General features: G+C 44.7%; 1 protein-coding gene across 20 annotated transcripts in view; it reads left to right on the forward strand.

Moving 5' to 3' along the window:
• The window catches only part of LOC135243619 (T-cell leukemia homeobox protein 1-like), a 96,666-nt gene that overhangs the window by 41,492 nt on the left and 27,932 nt on the right, over positions 1-27,242 (forward strand). Inside the window, exon 4 of one of the 20 annotated variants that reach the window (XR_010326710.1) lies at positions 26,011-27,224. The exons of 18 other annotated variants lie outside the window; for them this stretch is intronic. The gene's annotated coding sequence lies outside the window, so the exon portion shown is untranslated. Of the gene's footprint in view, positions 1-20,898; positions 21,905-26,010; positions 27,225-27,242 lie in introns of those variants that run through there. One more of the 20 variants, XR_010326715.1, reaches the window with a different exon arrangement.

Genomic DNA, 27,242 nt, shown 5'->3' on the forward strand with positions numbered 1-27,242 from the left:
CGGAGTTGGCCATCTCCTCTCTGCGCCTGGTCTGAGCCTGAGACTAGGCCTGAATAATTCAGCGGCGCCATTACCGCCGGCGCCCTGTTCTCCTGGATACGGCGGGAAACGCGCGGGCAGGAGGAGGAGGAGGAGGAGGAGGAGGAGGAGGAGGATGATGATGTCGTCGTGACGACGGAAATGAAGACGGCGGCGGGGGAAAAACGTTAATGCGGGGGGGGGGGGGTTGGGGGGGGTTCGGGGTGCAAGACATTTGTCCTGGAGGAGCTCGCCGTTGATTCGCGCAGCTAAATCTTGGGAAATGAATGGATGGAGCCATTGTGGGTTGTGTGTGTGTGTGTGTGTGTGTGTGTGTGGGCGTGTGTGAATATATTATATATATATATATATATTTAAATATGTATAAAAGTGGGTTTCTCCTTGGTTTGGGGCAGTGTGCTAACTGCTGTTTCTGGGCTGCAACATAAAAACAGCCATCAGGTTTGCTCATAAATATGTAAAGGAGGAGGAGGGGGAAAATAAGGCTTGTAAATCATGGTTTTATGAATATGAGGGAGCCAGGGGGAGATCTATCCCTCGACTGTTTAATAACGTTTGGGCGAAAAATTAGGCTTCTGATGCCACTCTCGCCTCGCCTCTCCTTTCCACGGAGAAACGCCGGGAGGGCGGGGAAGGAGGGGGATCGCCCGAAATGAGCCTGGCGCTGGGACGGGGGGGCGAGGATCTGAAAAACCCGCGCGTCTGAGCCGTCTGCCGCTCGCAGCCGGAAAGCAGGGGCGGCAGTGTGGTGTAATGGGTAAGGAGTCGGTCTCGTAACCTGAAGGTCGTAGGTTCGATTCCCAGGTAGGACACTGCCGTTGTACCCCTGAGCAAGGTACTTAGCCTGAATTGCATTCAGTATATATCCAGCTGTGTAAATGGATGCAATGTAAATGCTATGTAAACAAAAAAAAAAAAAAAAAGTTGTGTAGGTTTGAGGTGCACTCGTACCCTTAGTAGAAGGCCAGGTTGGTCAGTTGTTACTCAACGGGAAAATGTTCCCTCCACGAGCTCCTCAAGACAGGTGTCTTTCAAGACGGGTCTACCCAGTGTATTTTCTACGCCACTGTGTGTACAGGCCGTACTGGGCCACCAAAGTCATGGCCCGCCTCCCTAATAAATAACATTATTAAATAACGCTATTAACATTAAATAACTTGTTGTTATTTAATGTTAATGTTAATAGCCACAGCCGAGGATGTGATTCAGGAACACGGGCTGCTCTCCCGGCGCCCCGCGCATCTCTCTGAATCTGTTTGGATCATTCCGGCGTCGGAGGAGAAGTGACTGATGTTGGAGTGATTAATGGCTCTCTCCTGAATGACCCTCAAGAAAAGTCAAACGTTATTGCATCACAGAGCGGGAAGTCTGTTGAGCGGAGTAACGTCCTGGGCGGCCGGGAAGGCCCCGAGCGGCTCCATAACTTTGTCCCAATTACCGCCAGACGCATGAACGCGTTTATTAAAACGCACAAATAAACGCAGTCATAACCGGGTCTGTTACTCGGGCGAACGAAGGAGCTGGGCTACGGGTACCCTCGGTTGTGACAGCTTCGTGGAAGTTTCCACGTTGTCGGACGGAAGATTTATTCAGGGGTCCGAGCGCATGACAATAAAATAAATACAGAGATTTTTTTTTAGAACGTATCCAACACGGACCGCCAACTGACAACTTAACTGTCAACATAACGTACTACATCTCGCCGGGAGTACGGAGAGAGTAATTTAATATTCTTATACAATTTCAAGCATCTAAACGAACAGCGCCTCGATATTTCAGCTTTTGGCAAGGCCTATCAATATGGCTTCGGCTGCTGCAGTTTCCTTGCAGGAAAAAAATGTGAACGGAATGCAGCCTCCTTCAAAACAAAAGTGATTCATTCTGATATTAGTTGCTGTTTATTAAAAATCGGCTCCTGATGCAAGCCGCATAAGCATGCAGACGGAGTGGGGAAGAATAATATACAAATTATAATGCTATTCCATCTCTTTAATATTTCCTAAATTGCACACCCACAGCTCTTATGAGGATGAAAGAGATGTTCACATCTTTATAGTATGCTTAAATGCAACCTTATTCAAGTGATTCATAAAAAGATCAAATTTCTTGTATAAATTATACAATGTGATAATCAAAGCAACCCCAATGCATTCCAGCATTAGAGATAAAAATAAATAAATAAAAATGACAATGTGACATGCGTCTAGGGTTTGAAATGGAAATCAGATTGATATAAAACAGAATAAATCAAAACAGATAGCTTCACTGGCCTGAAACGCGAATAGATTAAAAATCATCATTTTACTCATGCAGGTCTTTAGTTGAGTTTCCCCCCCCCCCCCAACCCCCCATATCACCACCACCCCCCCATTTACCGAATGTTGTCATTTTTCCTCCCTGTCATTTCCTTTAGACAGAAGGGGAGCAGTTTACCATATGATAACGTCTTGAGACAGAATAAAAATGAGGCGGGCTTTAAAAAAATAAAAAAATAAATAAAAAAACACGTAAAAAGAACTGCTTGGATAGAGGAGGAAGTGTGGACAGGAACCCAGGCTTAGACAACAGTGTAGTGGAATGAACAGCTCAGCTGGGAACAGTGCAGACCGAAGATCAGCATATGGAGACAAGCAGCAGTGATCAGGGGGATCAGCAATGCAGAAGACCCGACACGGAGTAGTGGCTCAGATGGAAGAGCGGGGTTAATGAATGGGCAGCACGGATCAGGAGCGCACAGCTCCAGTCCTGGGGTGCCGGTGTGTTTTCCTGGTTTTTGTTCCAGCCAAGTAACCTGGCGTAGTTTTCTAAGCAGATGTACACACCAAGCGTGTACACACTGCATTCACGTTGCAGCGCAGTACAATGCCTCCACCAAGGGAATTTGCAGTGTCTGCTGCAGCATCTGACAATTAAAATAAATAACTTTTTTAAAAATTTAATAATTAATAATAGAAGCTGGCACAAAATCCTGAAACAGGTTTTCCGTCATTGTGCAATCCTGGATTAGACGGAGGAAAAGTAACCGTAGACAAAAGAATAGCAGAGAGAGAAGAACTTAATAGGCGGAGGGAACAGTTTACCGAACAGCTTAGGAGATCAGCGTCGATGAAAGGAAAAGCTTATACAGGAGAAACAGCGTGTACACAAAAGCACAGATCAGAGAGAATAACAGCGCTGAATCTGTGCAGGCGAGCGTGAAACCGACTGACTGTCAGCTCGGATACATGAACCAATGCTCGGCCGTTTCCTAACGCGAGCGGTTCCTCCACTAAAGCTTGCCTGAGAAGCACCGCCTGACAGGAGTCCCTACAATATTAAAGCTTTGGAATAACAAACAGTGCAACGGAGCACCAGACATTAAAGTACGCAGACATCTAGGGTTCCCAGAAAAAAAAATGCTTTACACAATCGGTCATTTTACACACCCCTCTGTTTCTGCAAAATCTGAATATTTTTTTATTTTATTTCTGGAAAAGAGACAACCTTAGAGCTTACAGCGGCAGCATAAACCTTTTATCAGACAATATCTGTGAGAATTAAGAACAGGGCTCTATACATGGAGGTAGCTGTGCCTCTCTGTCTTATGAGCAATATTAGGTAAGTCAGCTACAGCAATATTATAGCTAAAGCTGCAGCTATTTAAACAGACAGAAGTAAAATTTCAGCTTCGGATGCAGAAGTGCGAATGTCGTCTAGGTCAACAGAGCGAGGCTGAAGTGGGGCAGGTACGGGGCGGTGCACACCTGTCCGTCCGCAGCGCCTCAGTTTGCGTGTTATTTTTCCCCCTCTGATCCTGACCTTCTCCCCGTTTCCTCACGTCCCAGGACCCCCCCCCCAGCTTAACGTGCGGTCAGGGGGCCGCAGTGTTATCCTAGGAATCCGGTGTCATTGACCCTGGGACCCTGCCGAAATCCCCGCTCCCCTTTGAGAGAGAGGGGTACGGTCGTAAAAGTGAGTGACGGAATTTCGATATCGAGAAACGCGTACGTGCGAACGTGTCCCGGCGAGCGTTAGCGAAAGGTTTTGGCGCGGAGAGACGTTTGACCGTTGACTTCAAAGAAAGCTATCGCGCGGACCCATGTCCACTAGCTTTGAAGTGATAAGTACCGCCTGCTATGGCAGCACAATGATCAATTGTGTAAATGGCAAAAAGTTTGTGTGTGTGTATGCAGTGTGTGTGTGTGTGTGTGTTATGTGTGTTTAGGAAAGGGGTGTGGATTAGTCTTGGTGGATTTCTCTGTAAAAACATATTAGGACAATCATACAAAGACATAAATTGACTGATGACTGTTCATCATACAAAAAAAGATCAAACCATAAATAACAAATGCACATTTCTCGAGACCAGGAAAGGACTGCCAAACGATCTTTTTGACCCCCTCAGTAAAATATAGCAAAGGATTTTAAATGCCAGCATATACAAGGGATCTCCATCTCTCCTGAACGTGAAATTCAAACATCCAGAGGTTTACGACCAGGTCACGGGAATTTTACTTGCTGCACCCGACCTTTTTTGAGAACACGCTTTTGTATCAATAAGAAGACTTAGCAGAGCTGTGCCACTGCACCTGTTCCACAGCACACATGCAAGATTAACTATTTTTAAGTCTGTGCCTCTGACACATGTTAAATGTAAACGTGGTCCGCTGTGATTCTCCAAAAGCCCTGTTGAACATGTGAAATTTTGATGGGTTCAGGATTATTATTAGTTCAACTCTAACAGAGTACATAAGTCCAGTGGGGAACCATATGTACTCTGTAAGAGTTGATACAACACTGAATATTTTACTGCGTCCTCCAAACATACAAGCACAGGACACATGAGACCTTGAAAAACTTCGTAAACCAGTCTGTTCTGATACAGTTGCCCTCCGCTTTGCAGGACGAAGTTAAAATGACTGACCTATGAATGTATAAAATACATAGGAAGCAAAAATATATCTGGTATGTATAAAGCCCAGTCTGAATAAATAATTCTTACATTCAAGACATGTAACTTATTTGGTAATGTTTATTAATGACGCTTAATCGGGGCTCTAATTTAAATGAACTGTGAGGATTTAATCGTGGGCAGGCTGAGGGTGTCTGTTTTTCGGAACCTTTGCCTGTAACAGGACTCTGCTGGGCGGGAGCAGTACCCAGCGATGCCGAAGCTTCGAAACGCTCGTTGGTTTTGGACGGCTTCGCTGGCGAGAGCTCTGTTTAGCAGAGGGCTTCCGGCCAAAGGAACGAGGCTTGTCGAAACCCGCCACCCCCCCCCCCCCCCCCCGGCTCGTAAACAAACGCTGATGATTACATTTCTGTTTGGATGGGCATCGGACGGGCACGGTGGCTCAGGACTGCCCTTCTAAGCCCCGCCCACACGGGCTCCGGGGTGATGAGCAGGGCAGTTTAGCTTGACAAGGTGGCTCTCCGATCTTTGAAGGTCACAGTCAAGGTCATAGAACTAGTCAAGAGAAAGGACCAAAATCTCTTGTATGTGTAACAGAGGTAAAGACTCATGGGAGTGCCTGATTTCCCCCCAAAATACCAGAAAGATATTTCAGTCACAGGTGTCTCACAGGCTAATTGATGGATCAGAAGGTGTCACCTGATCACAGTCAGTTGACACATTTCATAATCCCCACCGTTCAGTGACACTGACGAAAACTCAAACTAAACAAAGACTTTGGAATGGGGGGTGGAGGGGTGGGTCAGGGGAGGAATTTGGACTGTGATGGTTCAATGTATCCGTTTCAGTTTCGGTCCATCAGAACGTTTGATCTCGTGGTGAAAATTCAGAGACCCCCCCAAAACCCCCCCGTACGACTGGGCCCAGTTTTGACCCGAATCGGGTGTCTCAGGGAGCACCGGGGATCAGGTCATGTGTCGGGGATCGCGCTCGGCTCGGCAGCTGATGCAACACGGGCAGCGTCCTCCGCGACTTGGGGGCGACCCAGGAGGGATATCTGCGTCTTAGCGACACGTTTCCTCGGTGAGCGAAGGGATAACACTAACGCGCCGCTGTTATCATTCCGTGGCATGTGTCTGAGGAAAAGCACTCCAAGCTGTTTAAAGAAAATCAATGTTGCATTAGCTTCTGCGGTGTCTTAATACTAACATTTCTCTTTTTTTGAAGGGAGAGGGGGGCGGGAGGCGGGAGGCGGGAGGCGGGGGGGGGGAGGGGGTTAGAGCTGAAAAAACCTGACGTTTACTGACTGCGACTGCGACTGCGACTGCTCGTGTGCGTTCGCGTGAGGAGAAGGAACGGCGCATAAAACGCACGCTTTATCCAGCGCGGAGACAGAATTTCTCCAGCGCCTCGAGCTGCTGGAGGATCGATGGCAGCCGGAGGGAAATGGATGAGGCTGTTTGACCCTCCAAACAAACTGGCGCAGAGCTGTCTAACCAGGGCTCATCGTACAGTTAATCTAGAAAACGCATTACTGACAGCGCAATTACCCGTTTACACATCACATCATACCGGTTGTGTTTAATGCAGCTAACCTTAGCCTGTATATGGATTTCAGTTTCTTCGATGTCAGAAATTTTACTGTGCCATGGTTTTCCTCCACCGTGAACTCATTTTTATTTATTTTTTTTTGGATGAATACGCAGAGGAAATGTGTTTAAAAAGCTCAGTTCCATGCAGAAATCTATGAGTGCCTCATAAAAAAAAATAATAATAAAAATGGCTGACCGGAGTACTCAGTACTCTTGTAGACAGGAAGTCCTTTAATTCTTTTAACTCAACCTGGGCTTGCCAGCCAGCCCTGTGAAAATTATTTAGACATACAAAACATACAACAACAACAAAAAAAGGTGATAAATCTGCGTTATCTCCAGGAGAAAAGAAAAAAAGAGAGAAGAAGGAAAGAAACGAATCAGCCGCGGGGTATGGGAAAGGTCCGGTCGTGCCTGTTAGAGGTGTGTTTGTATTTGGGGCGGAGTACGGCGTGTTCCCCCGCTCAGAGGGGTTAACGTGTCACGCCCCGGGGCGGAGATTGAGTTACAGCGGGCCGAGCGGAAAGGTCAGGCCCGCGCCGCCTCGTTCGCCCCGGAGCCGGGCCCCGCTCTCCAGCCAGGGAGCGCCGGGTCGTTTGAGTGAGTCCGGCCCGGTGGAGGCCGTTTGTTTATCGGTGTTGTTTTTTGAAATGCTGGGCAGGAGCGCACCCCGAAGCGTATGTGATACCCCCCCCGTAAAGACCTGTACCAAGCAGTTCAGCTTCTTCTCAAAAAAAAAAAAAAAAATATGGAAAATGAACAGCAGGATTTTATGCGGTCTTTTCAGCATAATGTGATAACATGCATTTTTTTTGGTGTATGCTTTACTTTAATAATGGAAGGTTATGTTTTTATAAAGGTGTAAAAATCAGCATTATAATCATTTTTAAGGTCTGTGGTTTTCAAGGCCAGATTAAATATAAATGAATTGTTTTGGTTCTGTTTCTTTCTTATTTTGCTTTATTATTTTCTTCCAGGTGTGGCCTAACAGAAATACCCGGTTTAGTTTAGCTCAGGTTTGGTACAGTTATTGCTCATAGTGCATACATGTGTGTAAAATAAGTCGGTATACCTTAACTGCTCAGATCTGAAAAATCAGATTTCACACCTCAGTTGCCTCACCCATCGTGTCTACATCCGATCTCATAATTTTACATTCATGGATTTTTGGACGTGTGTAAACAGCCTAGCCGTAGTCCGTAAATACCTGAACATGGTCGCTGCTTCGGGTTGATCAACTTTCCACTGAATTATCAGATTTTTTTTTTTTCTCTTTTTTTTTTTCTTTCTCGTTTTCAGCTGGGTATTGGACACGGGCCGTGGGTTTTTATTAAATATTCTCCAGCGCAGAAGTGGCGAGGCGCGCCCATCGCAGGTCTCGGGCACGTTCGTTTGCCCGCGTCAGTCAATAAGGCTAATAACCCTCACTCGCTCCTCTCGCTTCTGGAATTTATTTTTCTTCTTCGGGCGCGGATCTGTAGATCTGTCGGCCATGACGGCGAGTCCGCGGGTGTGTCCAGCAGCGTCCTGTTGGCTAAACGCTTCTGTTGTTCTCGGTGTGTGTACGATTACGTTTCTTCTAAACAGGATTCCCGCCTGCATTTTGAATAAATTAGGCTGATAGTTGCCGCTTTTATCAAAGATTATGTGCTTGCACTGTGATCCATAAATCTAAGAAACCCAAATGTTCAGCTTCAAAGCCTTGTTGGTTAACTCTGGTTTAACTTGTTTTGAAAGTTCATACTAAAGTACTGAGCATATAAAGAATATTTGATATGCGTAAATTGTGAAATCCAATCCTACAATTGATTCCATAATTCTTTGATTTAATTTTCCAAAAAATGGCCTGCACCTTTCTAAAAGCTGAAGACCTTTGGCATACATGCATATTATATGTTTTGTGGAGAAATCCACCAAGAATAATCCAAACCCCCTTCCCAAACATATACATGCACATTCTCACTCACACACACACACACACACACACACACAGGCACACAAACGTGCAAGCAAACACAAGTATATACACACACACACACACACACACACACACGCATGGACACGCACACACATACATGCAGGCAAGCACATACACACACACAAACATGGACACATGCACACATACACATAGGCAAGCACACAGACACACACACACACATACATACATACATACATACATACACACACACATGCTGGCTAGCACAAGTATACCCACACCACACACACACACAAGCCAAATGATAGAGAAATATTTTATGTCTCAGGCATTCCCCCATTGTAATTCACCCCGATTCGGTGCACTGTGCATTGATTGGAGATTGAATTCCCCCTTCAAATGATCATCCAGGGTCCTCCGTCTGAGGCTGACATGAGCCTTGAGCTTTGCTGAGGCTAAATTATGCTCTGTCTCTCCTCCACCCCTACCTCTCACTCATTAAAGCACAGGTGCTGATACAAGCACAAAATCCTGCTCGCATCACCATCTTTTACCCCCCCCCCCCACCCTCACTCACCCTACCCCGTCAGAGAGAGGCAGGCGGGTGGGCGGGGGGTCAAATTCCCCTCAGTCTCTATTCGAACTTCACGAAGGAGGGCGGCTAGTCAAACAAAAAAAACCCGACAGTCTGTTTTACGACCAGTGTGATACAGGCAACGAAACATTCCGTCGAACGATTTAATTTTTTTTGCTTCTGCTCGTCTGTCTGTCTGTTTGTTTGTTTATTTGTTTGTCTCAGCAGTCGTGGTTGTTGCAGACCTCGTCTTTTTAGACTGAAAACACACCCAGCACAGCTTCCAGGAGCAGAAGCCTGGCAGCCACCTCGTCTTATGTCATCAATATTCTCTTATATAAATGTCAGCTGTGCCATTTTACTTATATCTATTCCCCACACTCCTGATTACATTATCTCCTTGCCTCTCCCTCTCTCTCTCTCTTTCTTTCTTTCTTTCTCTCTCTCAGTCCATGTTTGTCTTCCTCTTTTGTTCTGTCTTTCTCTCCCTCTTTCTCTCTGTCCATCTCTCCATCTCTCTCTTTCTGTACCCCTCACTCTCCTACTCTCTCTCTCTCACTCTATATCTGTCTTTCTCTTTCCTTCTGTCTTGCTCTCCCTCTCTCCCTTTTCTCTCTGTCCCTGTCTCTCCACCTCTCTCTCTTTTGCTCTCCCTCTCTCTGCCCCCCTCTCTCTCTCTTTCTCTCTCTCTGTACCCCTCTCTCTCTCTCTTACTCTGTCCCTCTCTCTGCCCCTCTCTCTCCATCTCTCCATCTCTCCCTCTCTCAGCCCCTCTCTCTCTCCATCTCTCTCTCTCCCTGCCCCCCCCCTCTCTCTCTGTACCCCCCCCTCTCTCCCCCTCTACCTCTCTTAACTCTCCTCCTGGTAATGTGTCAATAGCCTGCCTCCATGAAACAAGTCAATTTTCTGCCGGCTTGGCAGCAGAATAAATCTCTGTGCTTTCCGGAGGAGCTCGGGTGTTTTTAAAGGGGAGCGGGCGCGTGCTCGCGCCCTTGACTGAACGGGAGTGATTTCTCGCCCTGTTGTTTTTTTTGTTTTTTTTTTTCCTCTCTCTCTCTTTTTTTCTCTCTCAGAGAGGGATGGAACGCAGTTTCCCCTTAAACTTGGCTTCCAGTGATGACACCCCCCCCCCTCCACCCCCCCCCCCCCCCCCCGCCCATATCTGTTTCACTCGCTTTGGCTTAAACGGCAGAAGGAGGCTTCTCTCCGACCGGCTGCCCCCCCGGCCGCCTGGGGGCTCCTCTGCTTTTTTAGGGAGTGGATATTGTGTTGGTGATAAATTACCAGTGGTTTGTTGGAAGAAAAAAAATAATAAATAAAATTTTTTTTTTGTTGTTGTTGTTGCTGCTGAAAGAAACGGTTAGATTTTCCCGGGAGTTGATGTAGGGGAAACTGACATCCAATTTCAAAAAATGAAGACGGTTTTGAGACGACAGTATTGTCGAACATATCAATTTCCTGATTGTGTCCTTGTAAAATCCATAGGTTTTTTTTTTTCTGTTATGTTTTTTGTAGCCTTTTTTCACGATAGTGATCAGACTATTTCGGCGCTGTATTCCTGGCCATTCCATATGAACCCCAGCCAATTAGCTGATTGGGTCCTGTTTGTGGATCCTTAACAGATCTACTCACCATTTAAGGATTTACACGCCACCAGATAAAAATTCTACAAATGTGCCCGGCCAATACCAATGTCACGTGACTGACTGTGTATTTTAACAGAATTGGTTCCTCGTAGTGTCACTAAATGGTCCGCAGTCCCTAGGTGTCTGTTAAAATATTAGAAAAACACACAAGCAAAAAAAAACCCCCCTATGTTCAGATTCAGACTGGCCGTCTGAGAATTCGGTCCAATGCCAAATGGTCTGGGGCCCACTTTTCGATCACCTAGTATGTGTGTCATATCAAAATAAGCGCCACTTCAGTGCAGGTTTGACAGTCGCATAGAAACTAAATGAATGACTGTAGCATCCAGCACCCAGCCGTGGTGAAGACCTAATCTGGGATTCATCGCGAACAGGAAAAAAAATGGCTTAAATATGCTGCTGGTGACACCCTGAGCACAGGGAGGAGTGACTCTGTGCTTAACGCGCACAGTTCCTGCGGGTGTATTTCCTGTCTGATTAAAATTGTCAGGGTTTGGTTCGGGAGCACAACAGGAGCCCCCCGTAGCAACAGGGCATTAAAGGCAATTACCTTTAATAACGTGATGTATCGGAAGATCGGGCCGTGGCACCCGCCATTCGCTTAAAAAAAAAAACCCGCTAGCTTTTAATAAGGCTGTATAAATGAAGCTGTGCTGCCTTTGCCGGGCTGTAAGCAGCACAGGTTGTCCCTTTGTTCACCCTGGCCCTTCGTTTTAAACCCAGCGGGCAGTGAATTGTATCCAAAATCAAACCATTTTACAGTTTGCAGACAAAACAGAGCTTCAGAGAGCAGCACAGGTTACAAACACTGGGGGAAGAAAACAAACAAAACAAACAAAACAAAAAAAAACGCGGGGAGTATTTCAAATGAATTGATCCAGAATCTTTGCTCACGCCGGAGCAAGAATGCGTAAATCTCATCACGGGATTGGGCTGCGCACCGGTTTAATTACATCCATCAATAACGTTTAGGCTCATTTAACCCTATAAATGATTAAGACAATTCTGTTGCGCTACTTAAATAATTTACTTGGGCTTATATGTAAAGTGAAGAATTTCTTTCAACTTCGACCATTTACAATCGGGGAGGGGGGGGGGGACTACCCAGCACAATGTTATTTGAAAGTGTTTCATCATGTGACCTGAATGTGTTTGCTCAAGTTCATGAGCTCAGGGGGTTTTATAACCCACCACCAAGGGGCAGTAGAGCAAGGTCCTCACTGTGATGAGGCTTATTGTACCCTATTGTAGCGCTGTGTGTGTGTGTGTGTGTGTGTGCGTGTGTATTCATGTGTCTGCATTTGTGTGTGTGCATGCATGTTTGTGTGTGTGCGGATGTGTCTGTGTGTGTGTGTGTGTGTGTGTGTGTGTCTGTGTGTGTATGCATGTGTGTTTGTGTGTTTGTACATGTGTGAGTGTCTGTGTGTGTGTCTGTGTGTGTGTGCGCATGTGTGTGTATATATACTGTGTGTGTGTTTATGTGTGTGTTTTTGTGTGTGGGTACACATGCAAGCATACATCATATTGTATGAGGTGATATTGAGAGCGGGTTTTAAAATGGATTGGACCTGTATTATGGTGCCCCATAAAGAGTTACATTTTTATTCATTCAGAAACATATTAATGCAAACATAAAACCTGAAACTAATTTTCGGAAAAACTCTTTGGAGAAAATAAGACACTCGAAAGGAACAACGTTGTATTTCAGGGCGAAGCAACTGACCAACTGTGCTGCTAAACATTGACCTTTTCTTTCAATTATGTGAAGGTCAAAGGTCGGATCCCTGCTCCATGCTTTTCGCCCCAGGTTTTCAGTTATTTCAAACAGTGATTCATGAAGAGGCCAGGCGAGATAAGCGCTTCAAATGAGTTTAAGAGCGATGAAATTGGGAAGTTTTGATTTTTATTTGTCATTGCTGTGAAGGGAACGGAAAATTGGGGGGTCACATCGTCAAGCCAAGCGAGGAGAGCAGTATCTGAAACACAGCGCGGTTAAGGGTAACATGCGTTGATTCAAATGTTGTCCAATTAAAACATTTACATATCCTATAAATAGTTTCTTTATATGGGTAGATTTTTTTTTTCCATTTTTATACCACACACCTGGAAAAGAATATATATGATTTTATATTTTTATGAACTTTTATATTTTTTTGTAATGGCAAGGTTTTAAATTTTAATTACCTGAATCATCACTTTTATTAACTGTTGAAATTTAGTAATATATTTATCTTTAATTTTATTTCTTAAAAGTTTTTCCACATCGTGATACTGTTTGTATCCAGACAAAAAATAAATTTAGCCGTAAAATTATGCTCAGTCAGCAGAAAAAAAAAAAAGAAAAAGAAAAAAAGGAGAGACATGATCTTTAATTAAAAAATACAAAACGCCTGCGTGTTCAGACAGGCACGGTGTCAGCATCGGTTAAACAAATTCTTTGTCAAATCCGGGAGGTGACCCGATTCCGATTTCTTATTCATACGCGCCCGGCCTCATAAAGACATCAAACTAAGAATACACGAGGGGTCATTATTGTCTTTGCCCGCCGCTAACCCCCGCCATGATGAGGCTAATTCCTGTTTCCTGCGCGGGGGACACACTCGGGGGAGAGACTCGACTCAATGGCTCCCACTTGACCTGGGCCGCCCCCCTCGCCCCCCCCCCCCTCCCCGCGGGGGGTCCGAGCTGACAGCTGAATGGGAGCGGGGCTAATGTCTTCACGAGCCATTTTCATAACAATGGCGGCATATGCTGGCGTATGTGTCGGCCCCACGGACGTGGCAGTCGCCATATTCCGCCAAGCTGGAGCACCAGGTGCTTCATATTAAACCCGCCGATTGGCGACAAATCATTTACTGACGGTGAAGGATGGCCTTCGCGGACCGCGCGGCCCCCGTAGTCTTGGAGATCGCTTCGTTTCGCTCTGCGATATTAATGTTTTTCAGCTAGCGCTCGCATAGCTATTTTGCCGTTGTGTAACTTCGGCGAAAGGATCGAGGCAACAAAAAAAAAAAAAAAACGAAAAGAAAATTAAAGGTCGATTTAAATTTGAATATTCTTTAATCTAATTGCTCCATCGCAACTTAACTTTCTTTTTTTTTTTTTACCCCTACGAGAACTCAATTACAAATTAATTGGCCTACAAATGAGATTAAACTCGTTCATTAATAAACTCCGAGCGTTCTCGATTCAATAGACGAATTGAGCTCATCTAGTTTAAGTGGTAACAACGTTGCACTGGGAAAAAAAAAAAAAGTCTGAGAACCGGGGCAAACGAAAACAAACAGGAAAGCAACGCAGAAACCAAAGAAGTTTTCTGATCTTATTTAAGTGACTAACTTTTTTTTTTTTCTTCTCCAAGTCATCCGAACGGGCCGTCCTAGCGGAAATCCCCACCCGCGTTTCGGCATCTCTGGGCAGGAGGGAGGGGCGTGAGGTAGCGGATCCGGCTAGCGGACCTCGGGAGTCTGTGGCGGCGGCCCGTCCCGCTCTCTCCATTATGGAAAGCGGGTCTCCGCCTAATTACTATTCAATAAACTCCCGTTAAATTAACAGCTCAATAGGCAGTAACATCTGCTCAATGCGTGCGTCGGGCCGCCAAATCGTACATCTTCCCCCCCCCCCGAATCCTCAGCCTGGCTGACGTTCCCCGTCTCTGGTCTCCCCGAGAGAGGACGGGGGCCGGGCTAATTGAAAGCTGGCGTCGGCGTCTGGGGCGACAACCGAGGCCCGCTCTGACAGCGTTTAATTATTTAACTCTTCCCCGTGCAAATAGTTAATTAGTTTGACTCGCCGTTGTGGCGCGGCCCGGGCTGTGGGCCGGTGGTTTAACCTGGGCTGTGGTGATTTCTGCCTTTTCTGCTCCAGAGCCCCCTGTGCTGCTTTTAATGGGGGGGGGGGGGGGTTGGAAAGGTTTCAATCTCAAGGAAGTGAACCGTTCTTTTAGGAATAACAAGAAACGCTTCTTTTCCAGTGTTGACAGTGGGAAAGCAGTAGTTGCCTGATGAAGACAGGATACTTTCCCTACCGATGTTCCCATATGTTTGCACCACAAAACCGCACAGATTTGCAGAACTGAGGACAAGTGCAGTGTTTTAACCCTTTCGGGTCCGTGCACTGAACTTAACGGCCTGTATTTCAGTCAACATTCGTCCGCAAGTTTTGTCTGCTCAGTTTTTAATGATCGCCGAACTCACCGAACGCTGAGCTCAAAAACTGTACTTAAAAGAATAAATTTACCTTTTAATTGTTAGTCGGATTTCAGGGCGAATGTCGATTGAATCCCTGCAAAATAATTTAGCGTTAGGTTCCTGCTGGAATCTGAGAGATAAAAAACAAAGGCCTGGCATCCCGTGTTTCCAGTTGCCTTTGGCCTTTGCCACTGATGCATGCGAGTATTATAGCAGAAGTTTTTGCCTTCATTGTTCTCGGTTGCTCGTGAAGAACCATGTTGGTCTCATTGTCTTCAGATCTTTCATTCTTCATGACTCAGGAGCGTCATTGATGACCTCGTCAAAGTCCGCTCAAGACTAACTGTATGCACAACAAGAAACACTCCGCGCAACACACACATATCCTCACACACACACAATGGACAGCACAAAGCATATCATATCCAACACGCTACACACACAAGCTGATATCCACACACACACACATCAGTACACAGGTAAACCCACAACCACCCACTGTTCCTACACACCTCTTCACACACACACCAGAACACAGTCACTCTGCACACCACTCTTCAGCAAACCCAACACACCACACATACACATATCCACACTCACACACGCACACACACACACATATCCACACACACGCTCTCTGACACACACACGGACGCGAACCACACCTACAGTACAGGAGAAGAGGCTGTGCTTGCAAATGGCGACTGACACAAAGAGGTCAGCTCATTAATCTGGGGCGGATAGAGCTCCCTTCAGTGTCTGCTGTGGATTTCACTACAGCACTGCAGCCAGTCAGGTGAGGAGAGCTCTCCGGGCGAGCAGAGGAGAGAGAGAGAGAGAGAGAGAGAGAGAGGAGAGAGAGAGAGAGAGAGAGAGAGAGAGCCTGCTTAAGACTTAGAGAGCGTCCACCACAGCCTGTCACTGCTGCAGGAGAATAGAGAAAAGAGTAGATGTAAGGGGGGGGGGGGGGTGTGTGTGTGTGCTGTGGTGATAAGAGTCGAGAGTGGGTGCATAGGACATGGTGCCCTGTGAATTGGTGCTCGTGGGCTGTCATGTGACTGAGAACTGAGAGACTGAGACTGTGGTGGCATGTATTGTGAGTGTGTGTGTGATGTGTGTTGTTGTGGTGTGTGTGTGTACGTGTAGTGGTGATGTGGATGTGTGTGCTGGTGGGGGTGTGGTGGATGTCATATGATCACGTAAAGGGAAGGGCTAACTGATGTGTTGAGGGCATGCGTGAGGTGTGTGTGTGTGGGTGTGTGTGTGTGTGTGTGGTGAGGGGGTGGGGATGTTCATTAATGACTCACGTTAAAGGGGAAGGGCTAATTATAATGTTTGAGGGATGCGTGAGTGTGTGTGTGTGTGTGTGTGTGTGTGTGTGTGGTGAGGGGGTGGGGATGCTCATTAATGAATCACGTTAAAGGGGAAGGGCTAATTATAATGTTAGAGGGACGCGTTCAGTTCCTGAGACAGTCCACATCCGTCACTCTGTACTCACCTCCTCACCTGTGATTGATAGAAGCACCTGCCCGTCTCCCCTCTGGATACGCTGCTTGTTTCAGGGACGCTTTGTGAATCCCACCCTCTTTTCTTTGTGTGTGTGTGTGTGTGTGTGTGTGCAGGCATGTGTGTGTGTGTGTGTGTGTGTGAGTGTGTGCGTGTGTGTGTGTGTTTGTTTGTGCGTTTCATTATTATTTATTTATTTATGTTTTGTCCTGCTAATTTTAGATATCACCCATACTGACAATTAGTTTTCTGCCTGGATTGTTTCCTTTTTTCTTAAGCAGAAATAAAAAAAAGAAAAAGAACAGAAACTACAGATTATTTAAATTGCAGCGCCTGGTGCAACACGTTTCTGTCAGAGGGATCGAGTCATCAATAACAAGCAGCTGCGTACTTTGTCCTTATGACAATTTTTTTGTTAATTACTCGCACTCTGAGTGCTTATTGAATAATTTCATTTTCCACTGGGAGTGTCGGTGAATGTCGCTGCCGCACATACAAATGCAGATTCGGCAATTCATCAAAAAGGGAAGGATATTTGGCGTGACAACTATTGTCGTAGTAACGGCGTCTGGGCAAAATGTTTTTTTTTTTTGTTTTTTTTTTGTTAATAATTCAGCAGAATTGATTCACAGTTTGGGAGGAATATCTTAGTCGAAGTATCAGTAGGAACCCAGTTAAATATTATCAAATGAGAGATAATCAACTCACACTCCGTGAATTTACAAGGGGGAACAATAACTCAACTCAAATTAGCCCTCTCGCTACGTCGTGTGAACATAAACGCTTATAATTTCAAGCAGTTTTATTTGTCATTTGGAGAGGCTCATTTTATTGTACGCCAGTGTGTGTGGTGGGGGGGCGGAAAGTTAAGTAAACTTTGATGAAAACAAAGGGGCCAGAATGAGCCAAATTTGGACGAGGCTTGCCAACACACTGCTCGGGAAATGAGGTAATAAATCGATGGTTTACAACTTTTAGATTTAAATTAGGCTGCAGATCCCTGTACAATAACTTTCTTGCAAAAGAGCTGATGTTAGTCATTTCTGACTTCCTAAATTCCCGCTGTTAAATATTAATTCATCGGGATTTGATTTCCCATCTGGTCTGTCATAGTCCAACATCAGAAGAGGGCGAAACTACAGATACATCCACTCAAGTTTGGACACTGTAGTTCCAGGCCCACGGATAGTTCCGCGACCAAATATTGTTGCAGCACACAGTACTGCATGTAGTACTAAACAAATAAAAATTTAATTCATTTTAAAGCACAGTGTTCACTGAAAAAAACAAAAAAATAAGTCAAAATCTTAATAAGCACTCTAGTCGTATATGTAGTCTTATTTAAATCGTATTTCTGTCACTTTTTAGCTAAATAAGACAAAAAGATTGCCAATGGGATGAGATATAAATTTGACTCATTTCAATATTTGCCAACGAGGTGAGACAATTTCACTTGTCAAGCAAAAAATAACTTAGCTAACAAGCTAATATATTCTATTTGTGAGAAAGAAATAAGATTTTAAGTCTCACTACGAGAGTATAACTTTTTTTGTAGTTGCAGCATTCAAAATGGTGCCCAGCCAGGTCCTGTAACTGATGTTTATTAGGGACATGCACTCAGGGTGGGCATGGCTAACATGGAGCATCACAGCTTTCACTGTCACCTGATTCAGCTCCCTTCTGATTCATCTCCCTTCTGATTCAGCTCCCTTCTGATTCATCTCCCTTCTGATTCAGCTTCCTACTGATTCAGCTCCCTTCTGATTCATCTCCCTTCTGATTCAGCTTCCTACTGATTCAGCTCCCTTCTGATTCATCTCCCTTCTGATTCAACTCCCTTCTGATTCAGCTCCCTTCAGATTCAGCTCCCTTCTGATTCAACTCCCTTCTGATTCAGCTCCCTTCTCTCCATTCTGAATATATCAGCACATGCGTAGTGGAGGGGAAAAAGTCAAATAGGGACAGGCTTAGCAAAAGGAACTGAACTTATCTGTGTTTAGGGGCTTTGTGCTACTCAGTGCTTTCCGAGACCATTCATCCATACACGCTACTGCTGGTATTCGTAAGACCAATGAGCATTTACACTATGCAGAAGGTGTGTAGTGAGAATGAAGGTAAATTAACAGCTTATATGAATTAATCATTTTGTTTTAGCTGGAGGGTTGGGGTTAGGTGGAGCTTAGTATGCTCACCCCAACTCCATGTCCCTTTTTCAACAACAGCAGAAAAAAAGTTTGTTATGAAATTATTGAAATTGTCCATACAAAATATACAATTCCATTGCAGCCAAAATATAGCCTGCAAATGTATATATTTATAATATATAGTGATGTAGAGAGAGTGGTGTGTGTGCGTGCATCTCTGTGTTTGCAGGGTCACAAAAGGACACATCACAAATCCCCAAAATTGGTAATGGGAGGGTTATATCGATTTAAAAAAAAAAAAGATATACTGTTCAGCAGAGGCAAGAAAACGGCATCCCTTCATAATAAAAATATAAGAGAAATATAAAAAAGAGGGAGAGAGAGGGGGAGGGAGAGAGAGAGAGAAAGAGGGAGAAAGGGAGAGAGGGAGGGAGGAGGAGAGGAGGGAAGAGAGAGAGGGAGGGATGGAGGGGGTGGGAGAGAGAAAGAGAGAGAGAGGAATGGAGGGAGAGAGAGAGAGAGAGAGAGAGAGCGATCGGGCGCTCTCTTTACGGCGACTGGCTGGGCTCGTGTCACGGTGCTTCTCCTGGGGTGTATTCGGCAGTTTGTTTTCTCCATATTTCTTCTCGGGTCTCTCTTCTTCCAGCCTCCCCTCTTGCGCCCGGGGAAGTCCATAAGCTGTGACATTAGAAAAACCGCTGTCAGATTTTGAGCGGTGATAAGTATACCGTTTGACTGGGAGCTACTTGTTATCTCTGTCCTATCATAGACACAGAGACAGCCGAGGATGCATTTTGATAAGTGGGGCGCGAGCCGGGTAGAGAAAATGGAGGAGCTTACTTTTCAGGGCGTAAACAGGAAGAAGAAGAGTTTAAAAAAGCGTTTTATTTTCTTAAAAATATAGGCCTTTTGTGGACCGTGTGACACTAATGAAGTTTAACCTTACGCATTTTTTTGTATTTTTTTTCTTTTTTAGACCTATTAAAAATACTATATAGCTGAATGGGATTGTGTTGGAAATGCTATTTTTATATGAGGCATAGTGATAGTTTGATATTTAGCATTGAAAAAGATGAGACATCATTTTTTTTTTTTTTGCTTTGCTTTGCTTGTTCTTTTTCTACATTATGTGTGTCACAAATCTTGGATCCTAGAACAAACCTGTCAAATTAAAAGCCCTGAAAGTCACAGGGCAGAAAATAAAAGACCGGACTCCCTGCAGTATAATTTTGCCAAACCTCCAAAAATGATGTTGTTTTTCTGGAGGACTATTGTAAGTGGCCCTGCAATGGATTAGTGATCTGTCCAGGGTATATTCCTGCCTCTTGCCCAATGCATGCTGGGATAGGCTCCAGCCCCAGCACAACCCTGACTAGGAATAAGTGGTTTAGAAAATGGATGGATGGATGGATGTCTGGATGGATTATTGTAAATGCAGGCTGTCTATGGAAAGCTAAATGGCTCGAAACGCAGGAAGTGTTATGTGAAAAGAACTGACCAATAAGAGCCGCCCCTCCACTGAGTATGTGAACGTGAATATCAGTGGACCAATCGGAAATAGGCTCTGGCTTGATCAGTGCATTTCACTCAAAGCCATTTTACTTTGCAGTCTGAATATGTGCCTCATCATTTGGGCCGGCACTACATAAGCGTGGCTTTCATTAATATTCTTAATTATGTTAATTTACCTTAATGGACGAGTTCAGCATGAATAATGCCAAAATAAATATAATAAACAGAACGTTGACACAATGTTGTATCCATGTTGTCATGCCCCTAGCCTCCAATCCCCTTGTGTATTTAACTCTGGCATTTGATTGAATACTTGACAGGTGTGAAAATATTATTGACCTGACAAGATGCACTCCCTTCCCATGTTAAGACCAGACATTTTGCCATTATGATTAGGATTTTTCAATTGCTTTTGTCTGATTTCGTGCAGTTTATGGGCTGCGTAATTGACATAAAAAAAATAAAGAAACATTTATCACAAGGGTGTGCCAAGGATTAATGACAAAAAAGCATATCACTCATCATTAGATGGTACTTTGTGTGCTCAACTTGACTGTTCTGATATGGGCTATTGTCCAATTCCTGTCTGCTGGTCCAGCCACACTGTGTGCCAATCCATCCATCTATCCATCCATCCATTATCTAACCTGCTTTTTTTGGGTCAGGGTCATGGGGCGGGGGGGGGCTGGAGTCTTTCCCATTGGGCAAGAGGCAGGAATGTACCCTGGACAGGTCGCGAAAAACCATTTCAGATGTATGCCAATACAGCTGCTGCCTGTATCAAACCCCAAATAACCTGATCTGTCCTCCCACTTGTTTTGTTTTTTTTTTTTTGTCTTTTTATTTTTTACTTCCTCTTTCCGCTCAGTTTTTCTCCTGCTCAGGCGTTTCTTCATGCCCGTCTGGATAATTACGCCTCTACACCACCAGGCCTCTCTCCCCTGCCTATTCAAAACGCTGACGCTGGACAATCTACTAAAATATTCACATCTCGCTTCTACTCACTGCTTGACTTAACATGGCTCAACCTGCCAACAACGTGCCTTCCTCTCTACTGGGCCTCCTGCGTTGGTTGCCAGTCACGGCTTGGATTCTGTTTCAAACTCTGGTCCTGGTCTCTGGGGCATTGAGAGAGGCAGCTCTTGCATTCCTAAAAGCTGTCGTCAAACCACGCACCCCCGTCAAACCGCTGCATTCTGCGACCTCAGACTGGCTAGCAGCTTCAACCTGTTGGAGATGCGCGTTTTGGGACAGGGCTTTTTCGCGACTACTGCCCCCTAGTGGTGGAATGAGTTTCTAACTGCAGTCAATACATCGGAGTTCAGTGGCCCCTTCCTTGAAACAGAGAAAACCATGTTCGTCAAAACTTGTTCCTTGGGTCTTCCGACACATACCTTTATCTTTCTCCTGCTACTGGTCTGCGATTGGCTGATTTTTAGCCGCTCTAGTATTTCTAGTACTCTTTGTATTTAAACTTACAGCTCATTGCTACAGATTGGCTCATTCAGTACAGCTCTTATGCATGATGATATGTCTGATACAGTGTTCTTCACAGTGATATTTAGTTTTGATATTGTGTCTAATTCTATATCGATACTATTGTTCATCAAAACGTATTGTATGCGCTATGTTTGTAATGCAGTAAGAGTGTTTGCTAGATGAATAAATTCAAAAAATGGGAATAGAAATATTATCAGTAGTTTGAATGGAAAGAATATTCTTCCCTGTACTAGTTTGAACAAAGTAGGTGGCTCCTTAAAGATTACTTTATTAGGCTCTATCAAATGCTTTCCTGGAGTTCTATGAGGGAGGTTATCTCATAGACCCATCATCATCATCATCATTTCAAGAGCACCAGAGTGGGAAAATGGTTCTGTGGTGCCAATTAGAGTTGAACATCAGCCCCGCTATATGTACCAACGTGTTTATAGTAGTGTTTATATTAAATTAAAAAACTATGTCAGATTACCATTCCAGTGCATTTAATACGAGCAGCCCTGTGGCCAGGCCCACAGGTCGCTCCGTCATCTGTCCCTGGACCTCGAAATGAGACTCAAACATCCTTTGATGCCCCGGCTCAGTTTTCGGGGGAAAAGATCGGGTCCCGTTCCTCCCGCACACTCCCGCCCGTCGCCGCCCCACATCCATTACTCAGCTAATTGATGTATGGGTCTGTGTGGCTCCCTTCAAGACCGAGCCGACCGGGGGAAGATCCGTCAGAGTGAAATATAATCCGTTCGGAGGCGCTCGTGTCAGCGCTACGGCTGTCGAGGCTGGGGAGGGATGGAACGCGTGCAGCGCTAACGTAAGCGTTCGGAAATCCAGAGATACGGTAACTGCGTTCGTCCTGCAGTTGCAAACGTAAAATAAGTATCGATGTTAGCTCTGGTCACGTAATTCCGTGAGCGTTTTAATCACCATGCTTGTGGAATTTTCTTTAATGGTTTCAGTGCAGAGGTGTGTTTTAATACAGTAGTTGTTTTGTGATTCATAAAAGATATTTTTTTTAAAGAAACAAAGAATGGGAAAGGAACCTTATGTGTTGGAAAGCCTGTCCAACTTTATCGCAGATGGGTTTTGAGATTTCAAACGCTTCCATGTGCCACTCCACCGTGTGCGGCAGGGAATGAAAGCACTGGTACGATCAGACATTCGCATTCAGTGCTTTAGGGTAGACCCACCGTGATGACAGTGCTCGATATGGAGGGGGCAGGACACTGCATGCAAATGTGGTGTCAGCCAAGGGCTAATCCAAACAATTTGGGCATCTTTCCAAGTTCCTGGGGATGTAAATAGACACGGAGGTCACATCAGATCATTAATAGTACTTGACCCCAGTGGCAGTAGGGGGGGTTTGGTCATGATAGAATTACATGAGGAATATTTAATTGACGGTTTGAAAAGGACAAAGAACATTTGTCAAGGGGCTCTGGGGCCTGGACATGCGGACCGCAAATTAGATCTCGACCATCTGAAACGCAAGAGAAGAAGATGATGATGATGATGATGATGACGGTGCTCTCGCCGTGAAATCTGGATTATGAGACTAGAGAAGAAAAGGTCCTCGCAGTGCATGGTAAAGACAACCCATGAAATCTGCAATACGCCCATTTGACAGATGAGAAATGGAACAATGTGCCTTAATGGAGTGATTTCTGCAAATGGCTGACAATCAGAGATTATATTAATCTAACTCAAGATGGTACAGGTAGCGGAATTTCGGGCCAAGGTATTGAAGAATAGCTGAATCTGAAATTAAACACAGCAACCTTGAATTTCCATCCTGTTTGTAGTTCCCACAGAATAATGCCCAGAAAAATTCATCGCAAATACACCCTCTGAACTGTAGTCTAAATATTAAATAAGTGCTCCACTTAACCTAGATTTGTATCCTGAAGACAAACCCAAGAATCAAAACTGAAAATAGATCCAGTATTCAAACTCGAGATCAGGCTAGGAATTACAAAATATCAGGCACTGGAACTAAGTGTGAGCCACACTGAGTTATATCACAGCCCCTGGGCTTGTCTCCATTTTGAATGATGAATTTAAGAAAGTGTTCATTTGGTTTGTTGGTCGTACACTACCGTTGTTTAATTTCAGAGCTGGCCGATGTCAATACTCTGCATTTCTATATTTGAAAAAAGTGACAGTTGCTTAGACCGCCTCTGTCACAATTGAGGCCAACCCACAAAGCGAGAAGAAGGCAATGACAATCCCACCATAGACATAGACTGTGACACTCCAGTTCTCTGACGACTGTGTCTTCGGCTGCTTTTTGCATCGTACCGATAGCATTACTCTTCTCTTTCAGCAGGGCCGAGAGCTTCGGCGGCGCAGACAATGCGAGCGGTTGATTTATGTTTAACCTGAACAGACAGGCTGAAAAAAAGATCGCTCCGTGCCCACGTGACTCCGCCTCATTCATCACGTCTTAATGCCATCAACACTCCAAATGCTTTATTTATAACTCACTTTCCGTCCCCCCATACTCGAGCGTAATACAAAGTGACTCCACACAAAAGTTAACTTGATCTCTGCCATTTCCCTCTATTCTGGAAAGACTTCATATATATATATATATATATATATATATATTTTTTTTTTTTTTTTTTTTTTTTTTTTTTGAAAGGATCAATTGAAGCAATGCTTTTTTGTTTTTGTCTGGAAATAATATCTTGGTTTCCTCTTCTCGTTCCGGAGAAGATAAACTTTGGAGTTGACCAGGGAGATAAACTGGGGGCAAAAAGCATGATATTTCTTTTTATAAATAAATCAAACGCTGTTCAATGGCTACTGTGTCCATTAGGCGAGTTGTAGAGAATGGTCATTGAGTAGTTCTTTCATTGAATATTCTAAAGTGTAAATGCTATTGGTAATCTGTAATCCAGTATGTTTTCTTTGGGAGAAAAGCCCTGCCAATGTGCCACACTTTCTTGTGTTTATGCAAGACATGAATCCCTGTTGATTGGTCAATCTCAAAGTTTATTTTAAAAATGAAGAGTGTGTCTTCTGTTGACAAATTTGTTTTGATTGGACAGTCCTACCATTTTTACAGTCAGTTTACAGAGTTTACAGTCAACAGTCCCAACATCTGTGGTCCTGACATTGTAGAACGTCTCCAATGCCTGTTTGTTTCACATATACAATTGAGAATTATTAGTTTTGGGTTTTTTATTTTAATTTATTTTTCTTTACTTCATTTTGGGACAGTGTAAGCATGGTGGGAGCTGGGGCCCAGCCCTCTTGGTACAATGCAAGTAAAGAGCAATAGCATGCCATGGGCAGCTTTTAAACAGCAATGCAGCTTACAGCTGAAATAAAGAAATGTCTTGGCTGCTTCAATACGTTTCAGCATTTAGCAGAAGCTCTTATTCAAAGACACTCACAGAGATTATTATAATTTTTTTTTTTTTTGCCTACAATACATTTATAGAGCTGGATACTAACTGAAGCAATTCAGGTTAAGTTCCTCGCTCAAGGGTACAGCGGCAGTACCCCAGCTGGGAATCAAACCCGCAACCTCTGAGTCACAAGCCCGACTCCCAAACCGTTATACGACACCACCCACTCCGAACAGCCTTCAAATTCAAAACTTTTTGCATTTAAGTCGCCCTTAGGCATAGGCCTTGTTTTAGGAACTGGCATCCATTGTGTTACCAATGCAGCACCTCGTTTCTTCCGTTTGTTCCAGGAGTCTGTCATTCCTTCCGTTGTTACTTCCTGTTAGGAGGTCTAAACAGGTTATTGGAGGCCAACTTTTTGTTGTTGGGAGAAACATAGCTTCATATGTGAAGCCGGCAACTGGGGGTTTGAGGAAAAACAGATCCGTGCAGTCTGTTCGTCTGGAAAGGACGGCCTTTTCAAAGTCTTCATTCTGAAATGCTATGTGCCACCTCAAAATACGTAGCCTGTCAATTCACGTTGATCTCGAATCAGTTCATGTTTTAGATGTGATTTTATACTTAGATGTGATATTATACTATTATTCTGCCGCTCTTTTAGGGAGGTACCATGGCTCTTTGGCGCTCTATAATCTTCTAGTCTTCTACAGCGTAAGACCTCAAGTTTATAAGTTTCAGTGACAAACCCTGAGAATCGTCAAGCTGCTTGACAGGCCCCAGCACTCCTGACCAAACTTTAGGGCGTGTGATTCGTGTAAATTAAGACGTAGTTTTTTTCCCCACATTTTGAATCTGTTGCCTTCCGTGCGGACGGACACGTTCGTGCGTGTGAGCTTCCGTTTGCGCTGTGACTTCTCTGCGTGCCGAAGTCTGAAACGCGCAGAGTTCGCTGCAGCTGCTCAGTCGCTGTCTAAATCCCTGGGACAATGCCACAGTTCTTGGATTTTGTCGCCCTACATTAGGCGTTCTGTGCCGGAGCACCGGATGACCCGCTTCACCTCCCTGTCTGTCGACTAAGCAGCTGGAATGACAGGAGTTCGGTAACGCGCAGCTTTCTCTTTTTCACGACTTCACAGAGTGCGGAGAGCCGCAAATGCCTGTCGTTCCACCGGCCGAAGTGAGGGCGGCGCTGTTCGGACATGGTGCAGGCCCCATCCGGGAACAAAACTACTCCACCAACTATTCCTTCCTGGGCCATGTCCACTTATTGGTTGTAGTCTAGCGGAGCGTACAAATGACTGGGCCCAAATGGAGTGCACACAGACGTACGCCCGTATGGCTGCTGCCTCGTCCAATCAGCGACAAGCATTGGTGAATGTTCACAGACGTGACCGCGGCTGCATTGGCGGTGTCGTTCGTGCTTTGCCGGGACCCTTTGGGCGTGACACCCTTTGAAAGCCACGTGCGTGACAAATGTCATGGATGTGGTGTACACGGGCTGCCTTCGTCACATACGTGTTCTCTGCGTGCAGTGCGAGATTAAAGCATGGCCAGACTTCCTGCCAACACGGGGTGGGGGGGGGGGGTGATGTTGATTCTCTTTTTTACGACTTCAAATGCTGGGGTCAAAATTCTTTGGATGGTGGTTCCTATAATATGCTGTGTTTGTATGTAACTTATACTCTTGAAAGGCGGTCAGATATTGTGGAGGATTGCCATTTGTCACCAGCACTGAGATATTTCCCTTTAATCCCGAGGCCTAGACTTTTAAATTATTTTTTTTTTATAAATGCTCACTTCAGTGACTTAATTTGCAATTCAAGATAGTAATCTAATCAGGAAATATATGTGTATCAATCTTTCACTACTCCAAAACTATTGAGACTTCGTGTGATATACAGCCAAAACATAAAGAGATATAAGCTATCACATTGGCCAGGTACTGTACTGAAGACTAATAACTTGGAAGATGAACAGGACCTACTTTGGCTGAATTCGCAGGCCTATATTTTGAGTGAAACTCTCAAAATTGAGTTTTAAGGTTAAGTTAATTAGAATTTGAAAGCAAAGGGAAACGAAAAAGTTTGAATTATTTTGCTAGCCGTCCTCCCACCGTTACATTTTCTGTCGCGCTAGCTATTACCAGCACGTGGCCTCCCATATCTTTGCGTATTACAGTGACGCTTTGCCATTCACAAAATATAACGCTTTACGCATGCAGGAACCAACGACTGAACAATGTTTTTTTCTTTTGAACGGTGATTTGCTATTGTGTTTGCCCAGCTCCATAATGACTTCGTGTAACTGGGAGGGATGAAATAACTGACCCAATAAATCAAAGATCACAAAAGCGAAGTCAAATAGGCAA

The sequence above is a fragment of the Anguilla rostrata genome, chromosome 2 (assembly GCF_018555375.3).
Source record: "Anguilla rostrata isolate EN2019 chromosome 2, ASM1855537v3, whole genome shotgun sequence".
Taxonomy (NCBI): Eukaryota; Metazoa; Chordata; class Actinopteri; order Anguilliformes; family Anguillidae; genus Anguilla; species Anguilla rostrata.